The sequence below is a fragment of the Cetorhinus maximus genome, chromosome 13 (assembly GCF_964194155.1).
Source record: "Cetorhinus maximus chromosome 13, sCetMax3.hap1.1, whole genome shotgun sequence".
Classification (NCBI taxonomy): domain Eukaryota; kingdom Metazoa; phylum Chordata; class Chondrichthyes; order Lamniformes; family Cetorhinidae; genus Cetorhinus; species Cetorhinus maximus.
This window is the reverse complement of record NC_135891.1, coordinates 81,313,390-81,337,274: the sequence shown is the minus strand read 5'-3', so window position 1 is coordinate 81,337,274 and position 23,885 is coordinate 81,313,390.

Below are 23,885 nucleotides of genomic sequence, written 5' to 3'. Positions count from 1 at the left end.
CACTTAATTTCATGAAGTCAGACTGACTTATTCAAGACCTATTTGAATATTGAAAAAAAACACTTGTCTCTAATTCTGTAGCTCTTTTGCCAAAACCTATTTAATGTACTGGAACTAATACCCATACTTCTTGATAGAGCTTCTGTGGTGGGTTTTGTTGCCTGGCTGTAGAATAAGTGCATTAAAAAGAATTTTGCATTTATATTGCACCTTTCATGTCCTCATGACATCCATAGCACTTTTGGACACCAAGTAATAATGCAGTTGCAGCTGTTCTATAGTGAAACATAGCTAGCAGTTTGCACAAGGTCTCAACCTGCAAATGTGGAATGATGTTAGTCTGATACTGGCAAGGGAGGAATGTTGACCAGGAGTAGGTCCATGCTTTGATTCAAATACACTTGTGGGATTTTTGAGATTAGCATTGGTCCTTGTACGTCTCATATGACAGAAGGCACCTTCAACAATGCAGCATTCCCTCTGTACCACACTGAAGTATTAGCTCAAATTACTCCATTTCATTTTTACATATTTGCTATTGTGAACAAAGTTACTGACCTTTGTTGCAGCAACTTACAAATTCCACATTCTAGCAGCAGTATCTGAGGATCTTCCTCATCAGGCAAGTTTGCAGTCTAATGTGACCCTATCAAGAACAAAGTCCAGTACTCATTTTCCACCACCTCCCACCCCAAAAGAACAGAAAATAAGTGAGAAATTAACCTGGCTAGTCTATGCAATCCTCCCTAGTCAGTCACAGTGCAGAAATGGTTGGGTGAATAGACAAAATGAGGGTCCTAACTCATTTGCATAGAGCATACAGTGCAGGACCAGGCTATTCAGCTCAAATGGTCCATAAAGGCCCCCTTTAATCTTACTTCATCTAACCCCACATATACCTTCTATTCTACTGAAGCAGTCCATGCCCACATGCAGCAAAACCTGGACAACATTCAGGCTTGGGCTGACAAGTAGCAAGTAACATTCGTGCTACACAAATGCCAGGCAATGACCTTCTCCAACAAGAGAGAATCTTACCATCTGTCCATGACATTCAATGGCATTACCATTGCTCAATCCCGCCACTATCACCATACTGGGGGTTAGCATTGGCCAGAAACTGAACTGGACTAGCCATATAAATACTGTATAAATACATATAGGAGAAAATTGTCCCCCCATTGGGGGGGGGGTTGTGTGGGAGCGGGTGCAGGCGGGCACGGACCCGATCAGCGCCCCCGATCGGTTCCACGCCGCCATTTTATGTGCCCAGCGTGACGCACACCCGGAAGCACTCAGCACTCCGTGTGCGGACCGGGGGTTTGGGGGGTTTGGTGGGGGGGGGTTCCCTGAGTTGCGAGTGCACTTTCGCGCACATGTGCAAAAGAGTGCAGATATCTCCCTGAGGAGCAGAGGTACCTCTGGGAGATAAGTTTTAAGTTTTAAAAATTTTAATAAAGAAAAAAAAAATTTAAGACGTCCCCTCATGTGATAGTGTCACATGAGCTGGGACATGTCAATGAACTTTAATGAAAAAATGTATTTAATTTATAAACCCTTCAGGAAACCTCATCCCGCCCGTGGATGAAGTTCCATGAAAAATACGAAGGCCACCTGGGCTCTTCGCCTGCCCACCAACCTTAAGGTTGGATGGGCAGCTTTCTCAATAGCCTTAATTAGTTAATTAATGGCTTTAACAGGTCTTTGACAGTTCAGCGGGCGCACAGCCGACTCGGCTGCGCGCCCGCCAAACTGAAAATCTAAATGACACGCGGTGACGTCAGGACGCATGCCCGACATCACCCCGCATCATTTTACGCCTCAGCGAGTGGGCCCCGCCCCCACTCACTGAGCTGAAAATTCTCCCCATAAATATAAGAGCAAGTCAGAGGCTGGGAATTCTGTGGTGAGTAACTTACCTCCTGACTTTCCAAAGCCTGTCAACATCTACAAGGCAAAAGTCAGGAGTGTGATGGAATACTCTCCACTTGCCTGGATGAGTGCAGTGCCAACAACACTCAAGAAGCTTGACACTGTCCAGGCCAAAGCAGCCTGCTTGATTGGCACTCTATGCACCACCTTCAACATTCACTTCCCCCACCACCGTGCTGCCAGCATGGTGTACCATCTACAAGATGCACTGCAACAACTCACCAAGGCTCCTTTGACAGCACCTTCCAAACCCACGACCACTACCGTCTAAAAGGATAAGGCAGCAGATACATGGGAACACCATGACCTGGATGTTCCCCTCCAAGCCACATCATCCTGACTTGGAACTATATTGTCGTTCTTTCATTATTGCTGGGTCAAAATCCTGGAACTCCCTTTCTAACGGTATTGTGGGTGTACCTACACCACATGGACTGCAGCAGTTCAAGAAGGTGGTTCACCATCACCTTCCCAAGGGTAATTAGGAATGGGCAATAAATGCTGGCCTAGCCAGTGATACCCACATCCTGTAAAAGAATTTAAAAAAACTCTCCCTTTTGTTTATCTAGCTTCCCCTTAAATGTATTCTATGCTACTCACCTCAACTAAGTAAATTGCAGATTCTGACCACTCTGTGCAAGCAATATACTTTCAAATAGTATGAAAAGCAAAGTCTGTGATTGATTAAATATGAACATCTAAGGTGCCTGACCTTAGAGGAGAAATTACTTTTATTTTTAACATGATGAAATCCAACTAACTAGAGAAACATATTAGTGGATAGCATCCTGAACCTACGAAGGAAGTTTTCACACAGTGAAATTGGATGGTGAAGGTGATTAAAATTGCACTGCACTTTAACTTGCAACTTGCTGTGGGAATAATTTGCATTTTGTTGGCATGAGGGCTGTAATTACTATTCTTGGGGAAGCACACAACAGAATAAGCCACTACCTTCAGGACAGCAGTAATGAGGTGAAAGCCAAAAGGTAAACTTGTGGTAATTTTGATTTTTGGTGTAAAACAGTTAAATGTAAATTGGCAGACCTTTTTGCATCTCTACTAATTGATGAAAGAGATGTAGAATGGCCTGCTAATTCACCATCAACCATTTTGCATGATAGCGCAAAGTCAAAGTTATTCCCATTTAGTGGGCATTGGGAAACCAAGGCCAAAAGGGTCTTGTGCTATTTAACCATGCAAACCATAAGATCCTAGTTGCAGTACCTAGTTTGTGCTGAACCAGCAAACTTCAACCTGGACAAAAGTTGGCATGTTAAATTGGCTCTTCCCCTGAGCCAGAAAGCAGAAAAACATTGCCCAGATTGGAATCCAGGGACTGCTGGAAAGTGAGTTCCTTAGATGAATGGGAGCACAGAATGCTCAGCCATGTTGCCTTCTACTGTTGAATAGTATGCCACTGATCACCAACCAGAGCTGCACATGAGTGTCCTAGATAGTACTGGTGAGTGTCAAAGAGCCAGTATTTTCAGGAGGGAAAGAACACAACTTGTATAAAGAACAATAGACTGGAAACTTAATATTTGCAGTGCTCGTGATGTTCAACTTCATATTCAGGATTTGAATATCTTGACAGTTCTATCTTGCAAATGCTGCCTGGAGAATGTGGGGTGGGTGGGAGCGATTACAAGAAAATCAGCTCATTAAGACTTCTGCTGACATAAATTGTGTGAGTGAAGCAGAGACAGTCTATTATCTGATCCTTGTCTTCACTCCCACGCACCCTTCTTTTTTAACAATGATATCCAGCAGTGTTATTTTTAAATATAGCAATTGATCTTGACCTGCTGTTACCTTGTGAATGGCATGTTCTTGCTCACTGATGGATGTCATTGCTAATATGTATGGACAGGATGTTTTTCAGTTGATGTATGGGACACTGACAATAAAATATGAAGTCAATCGCATGACCAATCTGAGGTGACTGAATTCTGTTGTTTTTCTGTCTCTAGTTTTCCCTCAACATTTGTTCCGCCCTGAATTTCTTTGAGATAGCTGTACAGGTTGGCAGTGCACTTTTAGCACTTGCTCAAATAGCCATGATTTCTGTGCTCCAACAAACTTTGACTGCAGAGGAGATGGGGAGGCAGTGGCATAGTGGTATTGTCACTGGACTAGCGTTCCAGATACCCAGGGTAATGCTCTGGGGACCTGCGTTTGAATCCCACCATGGCAGATGGTAAAATTTGAATTCAATAAAAATCTGCAATTAAAAGTCTGATGATGACCAATGCTGACTGGTTTACTAAATCTGCTGGCCTACGTGTGACTCCAGACCCACAGCCCTTTGAATGAGGGCAGTTAGGGATTGGCAATAAATGCTGGCCTAGCCAGTCATGCCCACATCCAATGAATGAAAAAAAGATAAAAGGGTGGTAGAGGACTTCATAGCGGGCCTCCATTGCACCCAGTAGATGCCCAAGAGAGACATTGCTAAATTTGGGGGCAGCATGTTTCCTCCCTTTGGCAGCCATGACATTGCAGCAGCTTTTGATCCCTTTGAGAGAGCTAGCTCTGTGCAGGGGCGTCCTTTAAGTATGGCACCAAGATTAGTGAAGGCCTGAGGTGACGGCAGGGCGGTCGTATCAGAAGCTGCCCCACCACTGATCCGAAGTGTTTCCCGTGCATGCGTTTTTGAGGCAGGATATACTGGGAATGGGATGATATGGCACGAAAACCCATCATTGCGGCCGGTAGGTAAAATGACTTTTTTCATGCCGCACTTAGGGTGGAATCGTCCCAGATTTGCAGCATGTTTAGTCATGATTTTGTGTTGTGCAGCAATAGTCTATTGTTGTATCTACAGACCCCTTGGCAGCCATTTCGAGATTCAGTACAGTTGTTTAATTTGGCGGCTGATTTTCAACTTGCAGTTTGAGTTTAAAAATGGCATTGTGGATTGTCTGCTTGTAATGGATTTATTTTAAAAATCCATTAGTTCTACATCCAGGTGCCAACTTGTAAATCTCCCAAATGGACTTTATAGAAACTGGGTTGAAATTATGCTGTGCAATATTAACAAGTACCTTAACAGTGGAAAAAATTTCATTTCGATATGTTACTTAATGTGATATGTTACTTAAAGTGATGGGTGAAGGAGGTGTGTGAATGATGGATTTACCCATAAATGTTAGTGTGATCTCTAGCCTGTTGGCTGTTATGTCAAAAAACAGTATTAAAAGGTCATTTTTGCGGCAACTTTATTGGTGAGTCATAGTTATTTACAAAAGAAAATCAACATTTAAGTTGCAGTGTTTTGCATACATTACAATTGGAGTCAAGTCAATTTATTTGAATCTCTTTGTGACATTTCACTCAGAAGTGATGAGGTGACCCAAACCTGAAATTCTCTTCTTCATGACCAAGTGTTGGAAAACATTGTTGGCACAGTGTTTTTGGTGTGCTCTATTAGGATGGAACGTGGCTGTACCAAGTGCTACACATCCATCAGTCTTGAATTGGCCCTGTGTGTTTCCCCCATCCCTCTCCCATGCAGCGGTACAGTTGAGAAGGAGCACAAGAAAGAACTTGCCTTTCACAACCTCTGGATGATCCAATTGCTTTAAAGTCAATGAAGTACATTACAAACAGTGACTATGCTGCATAAGTTCTGAATCCTGGCAGCCAATTTGCTAACAGCAAGGCTCCACAAACAGCAATAACCAAATCTGTTAGTGATGTTGGTTGAAAGATAAATATTGGCCAGAACCCTGGGAGAACACCCCTACTCCTCTAATAGCACCATACATCTTTTACATCCCAGCTGAGAGGGCAGACTGAAAGACTGCTCCTCAGCCTAAATTGTGTGTGGGTGTGTCTCTCGAGTAGATCTTGAACCTATGATCTCCTCACTCAGGTGGGAGTGCTGTTCTGAACTTCTATGGGAAACCTTCATCTCTGTAACCCCTGCCCAGCAATCCAGTTACTGCAATCCCTCATCTTCAACTTTCCTCTCCCTGTTTCTCTTCATTGCACCCCACCCACCATCCCCCCCAACTAAAAAAGGTATGGTATAACCTTGTAGCTCTGGTGACTGTTTGCAGGTTGCTAGGCAACAGAAGGTACTGAACGATCAAAGGTAAGGCTGTGATTTAAGAGCTTTGCCTCCCACTGACAGCCATCACTTAAAAGCAGGTGACTTGAGAGGGAACCCTTCAAAGTATTTAAAATGGCAAATGAGGTAGAATAGTGCTGAAATGCTGAACGTGACTGCACACTGAACAGTGACAGTAAGAATAGAATTTTTAAAAGTAGATTTCAGCCTAATGTCAAGAAAATCATTCTCTGAATAGAGCAATTAACATGTAGAGTGGTGGAGGCATAAATTGCGGAATTGTATGATGGAAAGTGATCGCTGTTCCTTTCTGGATGGATAGGCTGGGAGGAGCCTCAAGAGCCTTTCTCACCTATGTGTATTTTGTGGGTCTTGCACTAGGAACAATTTACAACAAAGCTAAACTTTTAATGACAAGTTTCATAAATGGACTACACAATGATGCATTAAAGATCTCCCCATCCCTAACTTCACTGATCTTTTTATTGCCTGTGCAAATGAGATCTAATATAAGGCTTCCCCTCCTTGTAGGGACCCAATGCTCCCAGGGACTGTGGTTTGGAGATTCAACCTCAGTGTTGCAGCGCTATCTCTGACCTGCTCTCTCTTCGATTATAGCTTCCCTTCCAGGATCATAGAATTAGCTCTTGGACACTGCATGATTTAAATGATTACACCAAATAAAACATCAATGCTCATATACTGGCGCCTAACTTGGTGAAACTGCACGTCTTTTAGCAACTGCACAGTGCAATTATGTTGCAAGCAATATAGCAGTTGCTTAGGCAGGTTCAGTGTGAATCACCATGATATACTTTGCAACAGCATAGCTTGGCAAAAAGATTGTGCATGTCTGTCTATTTAGATATTGTGAATTAAAATAATTAGTCTGCAATACAAATGAGTGGCTGCTCACATTTAAGTGGATGTAGCTGTCAGAGGATGGAGCGCATTTGTCAGCTGTGGGAACAGCCAGTCACCCCAGGTTCAACAACCAAATGGCAAAGGATCAAATGTTCGTCTGGGTGCAGTAATGTGTTTGGATCACAGCTTGGAAAGAAAATTGCCGAAGGGCCTAAACCTAGACTTGGGTATGGAGGTCATTGTGAAAGAGCTGACCTTTGGGATATGGATATGGTTCTGATCCTGTCCTCATTGGGTATTTACACACCCACACTTTCCAGTGGGAACAAGCAGTCAATTGATTTCCCCCAAAACCCTCTCACCTAGGGAGTGGGTGTAAATATTACCCAGGTTGAAATGAATTAAGCACAGGCTATGGATTGAACTTTGGCTATCTGATCTGTGTAGTTCAGCACCACTGGACAATACACCTATCCATAGAATCATAAGAGGATTCCCCCCACTGCCATCTGCTTCCTGCATTAGAAATGCCCATAGGCCATACTGTTCATTTATGTCAGGGTCTGTATGCGAAATCGCTGTCATGCTTGCTTAAATAACCAGTCAATGCAATAATTCACAGGATGTTAAGCACTTTGGAATGTTTCTGAAAAGGTGCTATATCACATTACTGATATACACAACTATCTCTATAAATTACCCCTGAAAATGCTGTAACTGATCATTTGTGCAAAATCTTAATTTTTCATGTCCTAGTTTAGAAGATTAAACTCCATATTTGGCGAGATCTAAATTGGGTTTAGTTTATTGTTCAACTTGGCATTCAATGCAGCAGCCCTAATTAGAAATGTAACAATACATAAAACAGTTTCGAGTAGAAAAATGTGCTTCAATCAACAGTAAAGGGATTGAACAAAAGTCTCATTAAATAAAGTCTCTTTTGTGTTAGCTAATATGATCGAGAAGATCAACAGCAGAACAACATCGCAGACCCTCGATCTGTGCTGTTTTTCAATAACGACACAGACTGCTCTGTTGCTCTGGCATTGTTGCATAGATTGGGCTCGAGGCTCTTAAAGAGCAGAGTGTTGGGAGACACCTGGGTCAAAATTTGCAAGAGATTTTGCAGGGACTAAATGTTGGACTACCTTTTAAAAAAAAATGACTTCTCATAAAAGATTGAATAGTAGAGAATGCAAGATATATGGTACTGTGCTCCCAGTATTGAGCCTCATTTGACAGGAGCACAGGTCAAACTGATGCCTTTAGCACGGGGCCAATTCAGAGACCTATCTTCTTCTTCGAGTAGATGTTGCACCCCATTTCTTTCCATCCCTCCTTTACCATCGCTCCTCCTCTTCTCTGGCAATAATTGCTTGCTGGATCACACATTGGGCTCCAAATGCTTTCCAATGTCTCCCAAGGGCAATTCTTGACCAGGTTGTAGACGTTGTCAGCAAGCTACTCAGTCAAACTCAGTCCATTCCTCCTGCACAAATGTTCACAAACCATTGTTGTACCTGACTGCAGCTTAACCATGATGTTATGAAGGGCTAAGTCAAAGAATCTTTGGGATGATGGTAGACAGCAGCAAGACAACTAGCGATGCAATGCCAAGTGAAGCAACAGCCTGTTTTACACAGCACCTGACTTTTATCCTTTATGAGAAAGGACACGGGCTGTCAATTTAGTGGTGAAGACCAATTTCACTCCCGCAAACTGCTGCTGCACCTGTATTATTGGGCTCAAACCCTGGGCCCTCTCCATCTGCTGCACACAGCAATGAAACCTTGATGTACTTCAGGTGATTTAAGACTGCAGTCAGTGAACAATCTTCAGGCTGATAAATGTCAATGATACAGAGTCACAGAATTGTTATGGTGCAGAAGGAGGCCATTTGGCCCATTGTGCTGCACCGGCTCTCTGAATAAACATTATGGATCAGTGGCATTTTCTTGCCTTTTCCCCATAACCCTGCACATTGTTTGTTTCTATTTAAGTAATCATCTAATGCCCTCTTAAATGCCTTGATTGGACCTGCCGCCACCACACTTCCAGGCAGTGCGTTCCAGATCTGAACCACTCGCTGTGTGAAAAAGTTTGTTCTCACCTCACATTTGTTTCTTTTGCAAATCACTTTAAATCTGTTCTTTCTCTCGTCTTGACCCTTTTACAAGTGGGAACAGTTTCTTCCCATCTATTCTGTCCAGCCCCCTCATGATTTTGAACACCTCTATCAAATCTCCACTTAGCCTTCTCCTCTCCAAGGAAAACAGTCCCAACTTCTCCAAACTATCTTCATAACTGAAGTTTCTCATCCCTGGAACCATTTTTGTAAACCTCTTCTGCATTCCCTCCAATACGTTCACATCCTTCCTAAAGTGTGGCACCCAGAACTGTACACAATACTCCAGCTGAGGTCTAACTAGTGTCCTATACAAGTTCAACATAACCTCCCTGCTCTTGTACTCTATGTCCCTATTAATAAAACCTAGGATACTATATGCTTTATTAACTGCTCTTTCTACCTGTCCTGCCACCTTTAATGGCGTAAGCACATATACACCCAGGTCCCTCTGCTCATGCACACCCTTTAGAGTTGTACCCCTTATTTTATATTGTCTCTCCATGTTCGTCCTACCAAAATGAATCATCCCTCACTTCTCTGCATTGAACTTCATCTGCCACCTATCTGCCCACGCCACCAACTTGCCTATGTCCTTATGAAGTTCTATACTGCCCTCCTCACAGTTTACAATGCTTCCAAGTTTTGTATCATCCACAAACTTTGAAATTGTCCCCTGCACACCAAGATCTAGATCATAAATATATACCGGGAAAAGCAAGAGTCCCAATACAAAGCCCTGGGGAACACCACTACAAACCTTCCTCCAGCCTGAAAAATATCTCTTGACCATTACTCACTGTTTCCTACTACTCAGCCAAATTTATATCCACGTTGCTACTGTCCCTTTTATTCCATGAGCTATAACTTTTCTCACAAGACTGTTGTGTGGCACTGTATTGAATGCCTTTTGGAAGTCCATGTACACCACATCAACACCATTACCCTCATCAACCTTCTCTGTTACCTCTTCAAAAAACTCCAAATTAGTTAAACACAATTTTCTCTTAAGAAACCTGTGCTGGTTCTTCCTAATCAACCCACATTTTTCCATGTGACTATTAATTCTATCCTGAATAATTGTTTCTAAAGGCTTCAGCACTCCAAAGTTAAATTGGCTGGTCTGTAATTGCTGGGCTTATCCTTACAACCTTTATTGCAGAAGGGCATAACGTTTGCAATTCTCCAGTTCTCTGGCAGCTCCCCTGTGTCTAGGGAAGGCTGAAAGATTATGGCCAGTGCCCCTGCACTTCCCACTCTCACTTCCTTCAATATCCTTGCAAGCATCTCATCGGTCCTGTACCTTGTCCACTTTCAGTACTAACAGTTTATCCAATACCACCTCATCAATTTTGAACCCTTCTAGTGACAGAGCTTCCTCCTTTGTCACCATGGCCTGGGTAGCATCTGCTTCCTTAGTAAAGACAGATGCAAAGTGTTCATTTAACACCTCAATATGCCCCCTGCCTGCATGTATAAATCCCCTTTTTGGTCCTTAATTGACCCTACTCCTCCTTTTGCCATCCTCTCACTATTTATGTGCCTATAGAAGACTTTGGGATTCCACTTCATGTTGGCTGCCAGTATTTTCTCATAATCCCTCATTGCTTCTCTTATTTACATTTTCACATCTCCTCTGAACCTTCTGTACTCAGCTTGGTTCTTAGTTGTATTTTCTACTTGACACCTGTCAAAAGCATATTTTTTCTTCTTTACCTTAATTTCGATCTCCTTTTTCATCCAGGGAGCTCTGCATTTGTTTTCCCTAGCTTTCCCTTTTGAGGGAGCATACCTTGACTGTGCCTTAACATATGTTAACTCATGTTTTGTCTCTACAGATGCTCCCAGAACTGCTGAATATTTCCAGTATTCTGTTCTTTCACATTTCCACATCTGCAGCTTTTTGCTCATTAAGGGGATTAATTTAATTCATATACCCCATAATGAATTTGGAGTACCTGAACTCAGATCTCCTTTTGAAGCTCAGGTCAAAAATGTGACACCTTGGTCTGTGGCCCCTCCTCCACAGAGGACCACTCTTTACTGCAACTCTTCACTTTGCACATCCTCCAACACCTGATGGGGACACCTTTGGCCAGAGGGCAAATAGAAAAAGCCAGGTATGGCTTTAAAGGTAGCCAACAATTTAAAATGTAAAGCTCAAACAAGCCATTCAGTCCAACTGCTCTGTCTTTACATATGTTCCACATCAGTCTATTGTTGCCTACTTCATTTAATTCTTTCAGCATATCCTTCTATTCTTTCCTCTCTGGATATTAGGCTTCCCCTTAAATACATCTAAGCTATTTGCAGTTCAGAGAAGGTTTACTAGATTAATACCTGGATTGGGTGGGTGGTCTTATGAGGAGAGGTTGGGCTTGTATCTCCTGGAGTTTAGAAGAGCAAGAGGTGACTAGTTGAAACATATAAGATCCTGAGGGGTCTTGACAGGGTCAATGTGGAGAGGATGTTTCCTCTTGTGGGAAAGTCTATTATTGTTTCAAAATAAGGGGTCGTCCATTTAAGACAGAGATGAGGAAATTTTTTTTTGAGGGTTGGGAGTCTTCGGAACTCTCTTCCTCAAAAGGCAGTGGAAGCAGAGCCTTTGAATATTTTTAAGGCAGAGCTAGGTAGATCCTTGATAAGCAAGAGGTTGAAAGCAATCAGGGATAGGTGGAAATGTAGAGTTGAGTTACAATCAGGTCAGCCATGATCTTATTGAATGGCAGAACAGGCTCAAAGGGCCGAGTGGCCTACTTCTCCTCCTAATTCATATGTTTGTAACTGCTCCTTGGGAATTGAATTCTAGAAACTATTCAATATTTTTGACTTCAGGTTTTGGGCTCCCCACTCTTTCTCTGTCTACCCTTTCATAATCTTAGATATCTCCCAGGCCGTCCTTCAGTCTTCTCTTTTCTAGCCAGCAGCCCTCTAACAGGTTATGCATCAGCTCAATAACCAGGCTGAAAGGTTGTTATTGGATCCTACACAGCAATTCTGTTAAAGTGCCTGTGGGAATTGCTAGTATCTGAGCTGCAAAGTTAAAGCTTGGTCTATTTTAATTGCATTGACCTCCTAGAAACATAATTGATCCAATCCTCTTGCACATCACACCCAGAATTGTATGTTCACCAATATTACACAAAGTACAACAATTACGGAAAGAAAATCTGTCTGCTACAAATACAATATATGTGGTTAAGGTGCCTGCGGGCTGAATCTTTGCTTCTCTGGGTTTCCTTCATTGTTTTGAACTTAACAGCATGCTTTGCAATGGGCAAATTTCTCATTTGCATGAAATCTTTGTCTTCAGATTGACTCCCACCTGGATATTCAAGTGGTTTAGTGCCTGGCTTTCCAGGTGAACCAACACCAACAAAATCCCACACATCCAAAAAAGGCAACACATCAAAAGTTCAACAGTCATTTGCTGAAGAGAGCCTTAAGCATCTAAATCTCTATACATTACAGAGCAATTTGCTGCTGGCCAGATAAAGACTGTCTTAAGAAGCATTTAAGTGAATGCCCCTCAGACACCTGTATGTGAGAGAAGTGGAACTATTTCCTAGCAAGAAAACTAATGGCTTTTTCAGAGAGATTATAAATAGTTCTAATGGCCCAGTTATTAGCGTTGAAGAACCCATTAGCTCACAGTGGTTCAGACAGTGAGTTTATACAGAGTACCTGAGTTATCCAAAGTTCATTCCCCATTTGGTTGAAATCAGTTTAACTCTGCAACAAGAAAATAGGGATAGGAAAGCTATCACTAGCCATAATGTTTCTGGGTAAAGGAGGAGAAAAGACTATTCCTGCAGGACCTATTAGCAGGCATTGGTTGAGGACTGATTCAGGGCCAGCTGCTGCCCTTTCCAGTTGAATAGCATCTTGTGATTTAATGGTGGAGGGTTTGCATGAATAGCCACTTAGAGGTACTGGGGGATAATCTCTAATGGAATGATATCCCAGCAACAGTTAGTACCTGCAGTAGGGCAGAGTACAGGGAAAAGAATTAAGTACAAAGATTGGAGGGACCAGTGCTACTGCATATGCCAGCCACCCCCACGGAACTAATTCATATATCAACACTGCCTGGCATGCTGGCAGAGCACCAAGGTCACTAAGATGGTTGCTGAAGGACAGATGAGGCACAGAAATTAGGTTACAATTGAGTTTTGGTAGCATCCCCAGTCTTAGTTCAGCTGATCATAAACAGGTAACATTGGATTTCTACAATTAGTTTCAGGTCTGTCAGACTAGGCAATGAAGAATCATCCAGGGCTCACTTCATGTCGTGGGGGTCACTAGATAGGTGGCAAAGGTATACACCTGTGTATAATGGATGTAGAGGGGTTCAGGCACCACTATGATGCTGTCCATAGTCAAATAGTCTACCAATACTGACTACCTGACTCACAGATAAAGAATAGCCACTTGGGATATCAGAGGATAACTGGAACTCTTCTGGAACTGAAAGAGAATAATGAGGTTGGGAGGGGAACAAGACTAAAACTTGAAAGCAAATAAAAGTTGAGTCTTTGACCTTTAATCAGAATATGGGCCTTCAGGTGCACATTGATATTAGTCCCAAGGACTCCTTTTTTATATTTGCAGGCAATTGAGTCTGTTAAATGTCAACATGGTCGGCACCAGACAGGACAGCCTCTGCTTTTATGCCGACATAATTACACATTTCTTTTTATTCATACTCCTACATATTGGTGTTGCTAGCAAGGCAAGCATTTATTACCCTCAAGGCTTGTAATGAGCTGCTGCCTTGAGCCACTGCATTTTGTATTGTGAAGATATTTCCTTACTGCTGTTGGGTAGGGAGTTCCAGGGTTTTAACTTAGCAATGATGAAGGAACAGTAATTTGTGTCCAAGTCAGGATAGTGTGTGACTTGAAAGTGATGCTATTCTCTGGCATCAGCTGCTCTTGTCCTTCTAGCTGGTGGATTTGCAAGGTACTGCTGAAGAACCCTTGGTATGCTGCTGTCAGTGGTTAATTAATCCTAGTGATACCATGCAGCGAAATCCTACCTCTATTCCACACTAAGCTGAAATGGGCCAACTTGTTTCAGTATGCCACTGAACCACCAATTATTTTAGACCAGAGTTTAACTGGGGTTTCTGTTGGGATTCTACATTGGCAAGTCAACTTCCTGTCTGACCATGGCAGAATGAAACCCAGTTGAATTTCAAGTCTGTGCTTGTCCCACTGCAGAGGCTTGAGAATATAATCTAGGCTGACACTCCAGTACGGGGGAGCATTTGCACTGTGTAAGGTGCTGTCTTTTGGAGGAGCAGTTAAACCAAGGCTCTCTCTGCAAAAGTTGATCTCTTTCCAAAATCTAGACAAGTTTTGCATTTGGCATTTAATTTAATTTAACTTTAACTTTCACAGTATTAGTGGGTGGTAAACATGCTGCCTGCTAATGGCAGATATAGTTAATCAGGTGACCAGTCAGAGGTCACCTGGCCAACAGGGGCTGACTTGCTTATGTAAACATAGGAGGTTCTTGCTATGCATAGAGGCTTGTGTGAAAGCGTACTTAGCTCAGGAATTTTGAGTCAGAGAATTCGGCACAATGAGGGAAGAGATGCTGTTGTGTTTTTTTTACAAGGAGTGAGAAAGCAACTGGGCGGTCATTTAAACTAGGACTATGGGGTAGACATAACTCCCGTCTTAAATTTATAGCTTAACTAGTTAAACTACTTAATATAACTGCAAATATTCATTAAGTGATATTTCAAAACTTGAAATCCTAATTAAATGGAATAAAAATGGCAGGGCAGGTGAAGTGTTGCAGCCAGGTCATTGAGTGTATTTAAGACCGAGAAAGATAGGTTCTTGATTGGTAAGGGGATCAAAAGTTAGGGGGAGAAGGCGGGAGAATGGGGTTGAGAAACTTATCAGCCATGATTGAATGGCGGAGCAGACTCGATGGGCCGAATGACCTAATTTCTGCTCCTATGCCTTATGGTCTTATGGTCTATAGCATGTGAGAGCTGGTGGACACCTGTGGGACCATTGGAAACCACGTCTGCAGCTCAAGGGACCGTGGCTCAGGGCTGATGAGCTCGAGTCCAAGCTTTGGACACTGCGATGTATCAGAGAGGGGAAAAGTGAGCTGGACACTTTGTTTCAGGAGGCAGTCATGCTCCCCCTTAGATGGTCAAGGACAGGAGAATGTTATTATGAGTAAGGCAGGTATGGGGATCCAGAAGGTAGCACTGGAGGAGCCTCAGCCTGTGTGTTTGTCCAACCGGTTTGAGGTTCTTGCAGCCTGTGTGAAAGAGAGCAGGAACTGCAGGGAGGATGAGCAAACTGACCACAGCACCATGATTCAAGTTGGGGGAGTAAAAATGGAATGTAATTGTGGTAGGGGACAGTATAGTTATTGGGGGATAGATACTGTTTTTTGTAGCTGAGAGCTTAAGTCCTGAAGGCTATGTTTCCTGCATGGTGTCAGGGTTAAAGACATCTCCTCAAGGCTGTAGAGAAATTTGGGGCTGAATTTTCCCCCTGTCGGGGTGGGGGGAGGGGGATGTTGAATGGCAGGCGCGCACAGGTGTGCTTCCGATTGGCACCCCCGATCGGGGGCACTGCGCCATTTTATGTGGGCGGGCCAATTAACGTCACGTCCGCACAGAAGCACTATGCACTCCCTGTGCGGGTGGGGGGGAGGGGAATCCCAAAATCAAGAGTGTACTCTTTCGCACATGCGCACAAAAGAGTGTACTCAGATCCCTGAGGCTAAGTGCAGCCTCAGGGAGATCGGCTGTAGATGTCAAAAAGATAAAAATAGAAAAATAAAATTTCCCTATCATGTCCCCTCATGTCACATGAGTTGGGACATGTCCATAATTTTCACAAAAACTTTATTAAAATTTTTAAAAAGCTACATGAAACCTCATCCCACCCGTGGATGAGGTTTCATGCTTTTTCCAATTTGTTCTGGGGTCCCTGGCCTGCCCGCCAACCTTAAGGGCCCCGCCCCTGCTCACTGACGTGTAAAATCCTGCCCTTGGAGTGGGAGGGGGAAGGGTCCAGTTGTTGTTGTCCATGTTGCTACCAATGATGTAGATAATACTAAGAAAGAAGTTCAGCAAAGGGGTAAATTCAAAAGCAGAATTATAAAGGTGGTAATCTCTGACTTATTACCTGAGCCATGAGAAAATTGGCATACGGTAAATAAGATTGGAGAGTTGAATGTGTGGCTCAAAGATTGGTGTCTGACAAATGGGTTTCAATTCCTGGACAGTGGCACCAGTACTGGGGAAAGAGGAAGCTGTTCCATTGTGATGGGTTTCGCTTGAACTATGCTGGGACCGGTGTCCTGGAAAATGAAATAACTAGGACTGTAAAGTGGGCTTTAAGCTAAATAGTGGGGCTGGTGGGGAGGGTACAGGTAAGGACAAAATAATAGTGCAGGCTAATGATAGTGTGACAGCAAGGCTTAGAGCATACAAATATAAGTGCACCAGCAAATAGGGTCAGGATAGGGGAAAATTGTAAAAAGACAGAATTAAAGGCTCTTTCTTGGATTGCTTGCAAAATTCATAACAATATGGATGAATTGATGGCACAGATAGAAATAAACTGGTTTGGCATGATCACCATTAAAGAGACTAAGGTGCAAGGTAACCAAGGCTGGAAACTGAATGTTCAAGTGTATTGACACTCCGAAAGGAAATGGGGTAGCTCTGTTAAGAAAAGATGAAGTCAGTACAGCAGTGAGAAATGATCTTGGCTCAGAAGATCAAGATGTAAAATCAATTTGAGTGGAGATGAGATATTGCAAGTGAAGGAAGTCTCTGGCAGGAGTAGTTTATAAGCCCTGAAGTGGAACAGTTAGGATTGGTATTAAAATATTTTTACAGTATATACATTAATAACCTTAGACTCATGATGGGATACCAGACCAATGATGGCCCTGGAGGTACTGGCTCAGCGTGTGAATAATAGCTGTTCACAGCCTGTGTAAATGTGTTATCCCTTGCTGCACAGAGAAGGAGATAAGGGAAACTCAATTCCAGACAGTGCAGTTGAGTTACTATAGAAATGGGGAGGCCCGAGGCCAAGAGAGGAGATAGCAAGAAACATCTGCTGAACATGTATTGTCTAGCACATTGATTAGGTTAATCGCTGATTAGGTTATGTATTAGAATAATCAATGATTAATGGCTGTAACGAGATGTTGCAGTGGAGTTAGGAAGTTAAGAATTATAAAAGGGTGCTACAGACTGTATCTTTGAGAAGCCTTCCCTTGGGTGAACAGGAACTTTTCCCATCCATGCTCAAATAAAAATCTTACTTAAAGCGCACAAACTCCAGAGTGGCTGTTTTCCCCTACAACAGGCCCTCTAAAAATAGCTCCACTGTAGGACAGAGTTTAATTCAAAAATAACAGGGAGCTTTTATGAAAGGTAGTTTAAAAATTGTGGGCAATTTTAACCTTATAGATTGTACAAATTAAATTGGCAAAAGTGGCCTGCAGGGTGAGTTCGTAAGAGTGTTTTGGGATAGCTTCTTAGAACAACACGTTCTGGAATTAACCAGGGAGCAGGCTATTTTAGACTTGGTAATATGTAATGTGATGGGATTAATTAATTAATTACCTCATAGGAAAGGATCCACTTTGCAACATGTTAGAAATTCACCTTCAGTTTCAGGGTGAGAAATGTGGGTTGAAACTAGAGACTTAAACTTAAATAAAGGCAATTATAAAGATATGAAGACAGTTAGCTAAGGTAGACTGGGTGAATAGGTCAAAAGGTAAGACAGTGGGTAAGCAGTGGCAGACATTTTAAGGAGATATTTCATAGGACTCTCTTTCCATTAAGAAAGAGAGCCTCTGGGAAAGATGAACTACCACGGTGAATAAAGAAGTTATGGATGGTATCGAATTAAAAGAAAAGATGTACAATGCTGCAAAGATTTTTTGTAGCCCAGAAGATTGTGAAAATTTTAGAAACCAGCAAAGGACAGCTAAAAAAAGTGGACACATTTGAGTATAAGAGTAAACTAGCAAGAAATGTAAAAATGGAAAGTAAAAGCTTCTACAAGCATATAAAATGGAAGAGAGTAGCTAAAGTAAAGGTTGGTCCTTTAGAGAATGAGACTGGGGAATTAATAATGGGAATCAAGGAAATGGCAGAGACTTTGAACAAGTATTTTGTCGCTGCCTTCACCATAGAAGACCAAAAAACATCCCAAGAATAGTAGAAAATCAAGAGGCAAAAGGAAGGGAAGAACATAAAATAATCATGATCACAAGAGGAAAAAGTCATAGGAAAACTAATGGGACTAAGGTTGACAAATCCCCTGGATGTGATGGTCTCATCCTATTGCCTTAAAGAAAATGGTTGCAAAGATAGTGGATGCATTGGTTGTAACCTTCCAAAATTCCTTAGATTGTGGAAAGGTCCCAGCAGATTGGAAAACCGCAAATGTAATGTCCCTATTCAAGAAAAGAGGGAGACAGAAAGCAGGAAACTGTAGTCCAGTTAGTCTAATATATGTCATTGGGAAAATGCTGGAATCCATTGTTAGTAAAAAGTGGAGTTGAGGTCATGATCAGATCAGCCATAATCTTGTTAAATGGTGGAGCAGGCTTGAGGGGCCGAATGGCCTACTCCTGCTCCTATTTCTTGTGTCTCTGGATATTAATGATCCCATTCTATTAATCAAAGTAGACCAGGAAAGTTCCCTTTATGTCCTAGCTGACATTTATTCCTCAATCAACACCTAATAACATTTTATTTCATTGCTGTTTGTGGGATTTTGCTGTGTGCCATTTGTCACTTCTTACATTTACACTAGTAGCCTCATCAACAAGTGCTTCTTTGGCTGAAAAGTGCTTTGAAATATTCTAATGTTATGAAACGTGTTATTTAAATGCAAGTTCACCAGTTCTTGGCCTTTATGCAGCTGACTCCAAACATGGGGACAGGTCCAGCTAAATTTGGACTGGCGCATGTGTCTGTCATCCGTACTCCAGAATTCGCCCTGGGATGAAGTCTACAGAGCTGTTCCAAGCTGCTTATAACTGCTTCGATTTGGCATCTGAAACAGAAGGAATTTAATTTTTCAAAAGGTAAGCTCTTTTCCCTCAAGTAATGTGCATTTCCAGTGTTTACTGGCTTATTCTAAATTTCTACCAATCACGATTTCCTTTTCAACTAATACTCCATTTCTGTTTTCTGATCATACTCCTAAAATTTTCTGGGCTGAATGGAATAATTTTTACATAATGTGCTCTGACTCATTAGGCCCATGTACAACCATAATCAAGTGATCTATGGGAGCTGCACTTGGCCACCTCCCGTGAAGCCTTTTCAGGGACCGGGCTGGGAAGATATCATAAAGCAGCTATGTGCACTTGGGCAGGCCAAGTAGTTTGATATGGATTTAGTCATGAGCTTTCGCCTTGAACCTATTCTGCACAACAGCATCCTGAAAGACCTCGGCATGTTTCTAGCCCCAGTGAGCGAGGCAATAAAACAGAACATGCTGGAAATACTAAGCAGGCCTGACACAATCTGCGTGCTCTACCGAGCAGAGGCAGAAGGCCAGCTTTCTTGACACTTCCTCCCACTGTACCATGACCCCACTACTAAACATCAAGCCATTGTTTTCAGGACTGTCACTGACCTCATCTCCTCTGGAGATTTTTCTTCCATGTCCCCTAGAGTCATAGTCCCCTTACCCTAAACAGCCTGCTTGCACCTCCTTCTCAGGATTCACAAACAGGCCTGCCCTGGTAGACACATCATTTACCCTGTTCCTGCCTCATAAACTCATTTCTCCTTCCACACTTTTTTCTCCCTCCTTGTCCAGTCTCTTCTATCAACATTCATGACTCTTGCAATGCTCTCTGTCACTTTAATCATTTCCTCTTCCCTGGCCCTAGCCACCATCTTATCGCCATGGATATCCAATCTTTCTAAGGACAGGTTCCCCACCAGGACAGCTTGAGAGCTCTTGCCTCTTCCTTAAATAGAGACCCAGCCAGGCCATGTCCTCTAACACCCTTTTTCTGGCTGAGTTTGTTCTCATGTTGAACAAAACGTTTTTTTACTCCATCCACTTCCTCCAAATGAAACGTGTTACTATGGGTCCTATGCTATCCCTGCCCTTTTGTGGAAAATGTGGAATATTCTTTGTTCCAGCCAGCCCCACCTCACTCACCTCCTTTTCTAGTACATTGACTGTATCGGTGCTGTTTCCTGCTCTTGCCCTGAACTAGAAAATTTCATTGACGTTGCTTCCAGTTTCTACCCATCTCTTGCCTTTGCATATTCTATCTCCTGACTCTTCCCTTCCTAGATTTCTCTCCATTTCTGGGCATATGCTATTAAGCAATATTCAATTATAAGTCCACTGACCCCCATGGCTACCTTCCTCAAATCATGCTCCCAGTCTGGATTCTATTCCATTCTTCCATTTCTGTCTCCAATGCATCTGTTCTTATGATGCAACCTAGTAGTGCAATACTTGATGCAACCCTGGACTAGTAATCCAGAGATCCAGGGTAATGCTCTGGGGACCCAGGTTCGAATCCAGCCTCGGCAGATGGTGGAACTTGAATTCAATAAAAATCTGGAATTAAAAGTCTGATGATGACCATAAACCATTGTCAATTGTAGTAAAAACACATCTGGTTCACTAATGTACTTTAGGGAAGGAAATCTGTCGTCGTTACCTGGTCTGGCCTACATGTGACTCCAGACCCACAGCAATGTGGTTGACTCTTAAAATGCCCTCTGAAATGGCCTAGCAAGCCACTCAGTTGTATTAAACCGCTACAAAGTCACAAAAAGGGAATGAACCTGGATGGACCACATGGCATCGATCTAGGCACCGGAAACGACAAGGACAATCTCAGCCCTCTAGATAACCCTGCAAGTCTGCCTTACTAACAACTGGGGGCTAGTGCCAAACTTAGGAGCGCTGTCTGACATAGTCATCCTCACGGAATCATACCTTACAGATAATGTCCCAGACACCACCATCACCATCCCTGGGTATGTCCTGTCCCACTGGCAAGACTGGCCCAGCAGAGGTGATGGCACAGTGGTATACAGTCGGGAGGGAGTTGCCCTGGGAGTCCTCAACATTGACTCTGGATGCTATGAAGTCTCATGGCATCAGGTCAAACATGGGCAAGGAAACCTCCTGCTGATTACTACATACCACCCTCCTTCAGCTGATGGCTCAGTGCTCCTCCATGTCGAACACCACTTGGATAAAACACTGAGGTTGGCAAGAGCGCAGAATATACTCTGGGTGGGGAGCTTCAATGTCAGTCACCAAGAGTGGCTCGGTAGCACCACAACTGACTGAGCTGGGCAAGTGCTAAATGACATAGCTGCTAGACTGGGTCTGCAGCATGTGGTGAGGGAACCAACAAAAGGGAAAAACATACTTGACCTCATCCTCACCAACCTACCTCCCGCGGATGCATCTGTCCATGACAATATCGATAGGAGTGACCACCGCACATTGTGGAGATGAAGTCCCACCTTCACGTTGATACCCTCCATCATGTCGTGTGGCACTATCACCGTGCTAAATGGGATAGTTTTCGAACAGATCTAGCCAACTCAAGACTGGGCATCCATGAGGCACTGTGGACCATCAGCAGCAGCAGAATTGTACTCGAACACAATCTGTAACCTCATGGCCTGGCATATTTCCCACTCTACCATTACCATCAAGCCTGGGGATCAACCCTGGTTCAACGAAGCGTGCAGGAGGGCATACCGGGAGCAGCACCAGGCATACTTAAAATTGAGGTGTCAACCTGGTGAAGCTATAACACAGAACTACTTGCATGCCAAACAGCATAAGCAGCAAGTGAGAGGCAGAGCTAAACAATCCCACAACCAATGGATCAGATCTAAGCTCTGCAGTCCTGCCACATCCAGTTGTGAACGATGGTGGACAATTAAACAACTCACTGGAGGAGGAGGCTCCACAAATCCTCAGTTTTGGAGGAGCCCAGCACATCAGTGCAAAAGATAAGGCTGAAGCATTTGCTACAATCTTCAGCCAGAAGTGCCTCCTCCAGAGGTCCCCAGCATCACAGGTGCCAATCTTCAGCAAATTGATTCACTCCACGTAATATCAAGAAATGGCTGAAGGCATTGGATACTGCAATGGCTCTGGGCTCTGACAATATTCTGGCAATAGTACTGAATACTTGTGCTCCAGAGCTTGCCATGCCCCTAGCCAAGCTGTTCAGTGCAGCTACAACACTGGCATCTACCCAGCTATGTGGAAAATTGCCCAGGTGTGTCCAGTATACAAAAAGCAGGACAAATCCAACCCGGTCAATTACCACCCCATCAGTCTACTCTCCATTATCATTTAAGTAATAGAAGGGGTAATCAACAGTGCTATAAAGCGGCACTTGCTTAGTAATAAACTGCTCACTGATGCCCAGTTTAGGTTCCGCCATGGCCACTCAGCTCCTGACCTCATTACAGCCTTGGTTCAAACATGGACAAAAAAGCTGAACTCCCAAGGTGAGGTGAGAGTGACTGCCCTTGACATCACCTTGACAGAGTGGCATCAAGGAGCCCTAGCAAAACTGGAGTCAATGGGAATCGCAGAAAACTCTCCACTGGTTGGAGCCATACCTAGCACAAAGGAAGATGGTTGTGGTTGTTGGAGGTCAGTTATCTCAGCTCCAGGACGTCACTGTAGGAGTTCCTCAGGGTAGTGTCCTCAGCCCAAACATCTTCAGCTGCTTCATCAATGACCTTCCTTCCCTCATAAGGTCAGAAATGGGGATGATTGCTGATGATTGCACAATGTTCAGCACCATTAACGACTCCTCAGATACTGAAGCAGCCCATGTCCAAATGCAGCAAGACCTGGACAATATCCAGGCTTGGGCTGACAAGTGGCAAGTAACATTCGCACTGCAAAAGTGTCAGGCAGTGACCATCTCCAACAAGAGAGAATCCAACCATCGCCCCTTGATGTTCAATGGCATTACCATCACTGAATCCCCCATTATCAACATCCTGAGGGTTACCATTGACCAGAATCTGAACTGGACTAACCTATAAATACCGTGGCTACAAGAGCAGGCCAGAGGCTAGAAATCGTACGATGAGTAACCCACCTTCTGACTGCCCAAAACCATCTACAAGGCAAAAGTCAGGAGTGTGATAGAATACTCCCCACATGCCTGGATGAGTGCAGCTCCGACAACACTCAAGAAGCTTGACACCGTCCAGGACAAAGCAGCTCACTTGATTGGCACCACATCCACAAACATTCACTCTCTCCACCATCGAAGCACAGTAGCGGCAATGCGTACCATCTACAAGATGCACTGCAGGAATTCACCAAGGCTCCTTCGACAGCACCTTCCAAACCCACGAGCACTACCACCTAGAAGGACAAGGACAGCAGATTGATGGGAACACCACCACCTGGAAGTTCCCCTCCAAGTCACTCACCATCCTGACTTGGAAATATATCGCTGTCCCTTCACTGTCACTGGGTCAAAATCCTGGATCTCCCTTCCGAACAGCACTGTGGGTGTACCTACACCACATGAACTGCAGCTGTTCAAGAAGGCAGCTTACCACCACCTTCTCAAGGGCAACTAGGGCTGGGCAATAAATACTGGCCTAGCCAGTGAAGCCCACATTCTGTGAATGAAAAAAAAGAATTCGCACTTTCAATATGTCTTCCTTGACCAAGGAAACTCCTGGGCCACTATGGTTGACAGGGCGCATAACCATGTCCTCATTTCATACATGTCTGCTTTCACCACAGTATAGGACAAAGTATTCAAGAGAAAATATTGTGTGCTTGTGATAAAGGGACATGCAATAATCATGGGTGATTTTAATCTACACATAAACAG